This window comes from Orycteropus afer, unplaced genomic scaffold (genome assembly GCF_000298275.1).
Source record: "Orycteropus afer afer isolate SDZICR_OR568_19922 unplaced genomic scaffold, OryAfe1.0 scaffold00628, whole genome shotgun sequence".
Taxonomy (NCBI): domain Eukaryota; kingdom Metazoa; phylum Chordata; class Mammalia; order Tubulidentata; family Orycteropodidae; genus Orycteropus; species Orycteropus afer.
In genome coordinates, this window is record NW_006922215.1 from 56387 (window position 1) to 60114 (window position 3728).

A 3728-nucleotide genomic window follows, 5' to 3' on the forward strand; every position below is an offset into this window, starting at 1 on the left:
CTATTTTGTAAAGAGTTGTAGCAAAAAAAAAATAAAATAAAAAAATAAAAAGGTGAGAAGACAGATAAATAACCATTTAATCCTCATGATACAAAATTTCACAGACTTGAAATCCCCAGGAAGAATAAAGACAAAACTGAGCCCTGAGCTTTGAAAGGAACTATACAAAAATGGATTAGGCACTAACTAGTGGAAAAACCTGAACTAAAACAGTGAGTACAGAGACGATCAGAGCTGTGGACTGTCAGCTCCTCTGACAGGACTAACAGCCTGAATATTTCCAAGTGGTGTTGGGACCAGAGAATTGACCTAAAGATCAGACCTGGTCACCAAGGGCTGCAGGGACAACTACGCTGATGGCCTATGACTAGGAAAGGAAACAGCAAGGAGGGAAACAACCTGAGTTGTTGACTTTCTGCTGTCCAGAGGGCACAGCCATTTTGATTGTTTACACACAGCAGCCATTTTGGATATTTAAAGTGACCGAGGGCACAGACATTTTAAATGTTTACAAGTGGTGGCCATTTGGGATATTTAAAGTGACCAAGGAAATAGCCATTTTGAATCTTTACAAGTTGCAACCATTTTGGATTTTAGAGTGATAGCATTCTCATTTGGATTCCAGGAACCTAAGAATAGGCTTGGGAGCTCGGTAGCATAGTGCGTAAGGCACTTGACTGCTAACCAGAAGGCTGGCGGTTCAAACCCACCAGCCACTCCTCAGAGGGAAGGGTGGGCAATCTCCTGATATAGTGATACTGCCACGGAAACCCAAGGAGGGGTCGCTATGAGTCGGGTCCGACTTGACGGCACATAACAACAACAACAACACAAGAATAGGTTCTGTTTGCCAAGGTTGGCAGGAACATACGAGAGGCTGACAACAGGAAAGGAGACAAGTGGTGAGTGTATAAGTGCTGTCAACTAACAAATAGAAGAGCACAGTATGGTGCTTGCGCAGGTAACATACAAACAAAACAAAAAATCATGGGCAAGTCACTCCAACATACAATCACATACAATTAAATATAAACACAAAAATATCACAATACCGCAGAGACAACAGAGCAACACAGTCCACACAAAGAAGCAAGATAAAGAAGGAAAAACAAGGGACCAGGATATAGACCCAATACACATCCCTGAGGAAGGCACAGCATTGGAACCCCCTGATAAGGAAATCAAAAGAATTATATTTAAGTATCATCAACAAACTAAGAGACAGATCAAGGAAAACAAAGAGAAAACCCTAGAACAATTTCAAAAGACAATATAAGGACACAATGACAAAATAAATGAAAAATTAGAAATGATATAAAATCTACACACAGAAATCCAGAAGATTAATACTAAATTTTCAGAAATAGATAACACACTGAATGGGCAAAGGAGCAGAATTGAATGAATGGAAGACCGAATTAGTGAGATTAAAGGCAAATACCTGAGTACTTCCTTGGAAAGAGATCAATCAGAAAAAAAGATCAAAACAAAATGAAGAAAGCCTAAAGTTCATGTGGGATACCAGCCAAAGGAATAACCTATGTGTAATCAGAATTCTGGAACAAGAAGAGACAAAACCACAGAGAAAACTGTTGAAGATTTGTTGGAAGAGAATTTTCCTGGTATGATGAAAGAGGAGAAAACTGTCCATCAAATATCATGGTGAAATTAGGACTTTTCCAGATAAGTAGAAATTAAGGGAATTTGTTAAAACCAGACGCACTTTACAAGAGGTGCTAAAGGGAGCCCTTTGGACAGAGAAGCAACAACAGAAAACAACTGACCATTAACACACATGATGATATAACCCAGAACCAACCCAGCTATGGAAGTATCCAAAGTAAATAAGCCTACAAAATTGTAAACAGGGAACCAGGACATCAATTGACAAATTAGGACAATTATAAACCAACAAGAGGGAAAAAATTGTGTCGTTACAGAAATTCTACATGGTAGGGAGATCAAGACAACTATAAGATATAATGGACTGTTCTAAACATGGGAAGAGAACTATAAATTACAGGGTAACCTCAAATGAAAAGATAAACCTTCACATTAAAAAAGAGGACCATCATAAGTATTCAGGAAATACTAAAACAATAGCAATGAAGATTCATAAACAAAACGAGCTCGGCATAGAAAATTACATGAAACAAAGACATCGACACCACGAAAAGCACATAACAAAAATGACACCAACGTATTCATATTTGTTGATAATTACATATCTGACAAGGGACTTATCTCCAAGACTTATAGCAGATGACTGGATGACCAAACTATGGTACATACACATAATGGAATGCTATGTAGCACTAAAGAATAATGTCGAATCTGCAAAACACCACATAATGTGGATGAACTTGGAGGATATTATTCTGAGTGACATAAGTCAATCACAGAAGGACAAATATAGTATTAGTTCATTGTTGTGGAGGGTCAAGGAAAGGTTTATATATGAAGAGAAACTTTTTTTGTTGGTTGCCAGGGGTGGGAAGGGAGAGGAGGGAACACTGCAAAAATAAAAAATGGATCTATGTCACTTTAATTTTGTGTGTTTCACTGTACATAAATTATATTTCAATAAAATGCATTTAATTTTTTTAAAAAGTCTCATTAAAAGGAAATTTATTTTAAAAGAAAAGAAAAAAAGAATAAAGCCAAAACTGACCATTGATGGCAAGTGAAACAATAGAGAAGCTTAAAATATATTGGTATGAGATAAAGCAAGGGATATTTAAAAAAAAGGTAAGCAATTATCCTGATGTCACAAATGAAAATACCTATGAAGCCAGAAAGATAACCAAAATGAGCAAAGATGGCCAGATGGAAAACAACAGTGATTGCAATCTGGTGAACTGGAGAGCCAATGTCCTGAAGGCAACGACCATAACGTGCATATAAAAGTTATCTTCACACCCTACCAGGTTGCTGCTTTGCAGGACTATATAGGACCAGGGTTCCAGACTTTTTTTTTTTTTTTCAAAAAGGAGAAAAAAACTAAAAACCAAGATATATGTTGGGGTAAAATCCCCCAAGTTAAAAATGTTGGTTACAGATTTAAATTTTAAGATGAATGTGTATGTGTGTTACATGTATTTCTTTTCAATTACACTGGACAAATTAATACATCTGTTAACCCATTTCAGCACACTGGCAGCCAGTTTCTAATCATAGATTAGATAACAACTTTAAACAGCTCTAAGTGAGAGAAAAGGACTCAAGTGTATCAGACAGTGTGGAAAAGAAACTACATGAGCAGGAGCCTGCTCAAACGTAAAAATACAGCTTTGGGCCAAAGGTCACTCTTGAAATCTAAAGTTGAACTCAAATTATATTTATAGGAAATTTCCCAGAAATATTTCCAGGAAACATTACAACTGCTAAAGAGCAGGAAGGACTAGTGTCCGGCTTCTAATGGTCTTGAAAGTTATTCTCACTAAATTAATTGAAAAATGTTTGAAAACTTTATGAAATTAATGGTTAAAAAGAAAGCTTTGTCTACCCCATCCCCTGAGAAATACATCAATATGTTCATTAAGAGACATGTACAAGAATATTCATAGAAGCATTATTTACACCAAAAGCTAGAAACAAGCCAAATGTCCATTTAAAGTAAAAAGAATGAATATCCAGGACTGTGGTATTCCTATACTGGAATAGGATATAACAATGAGAGTGAGTGAAATACTACTCCACAAAGCAGTATGGACGGCTCTCCCAGACAT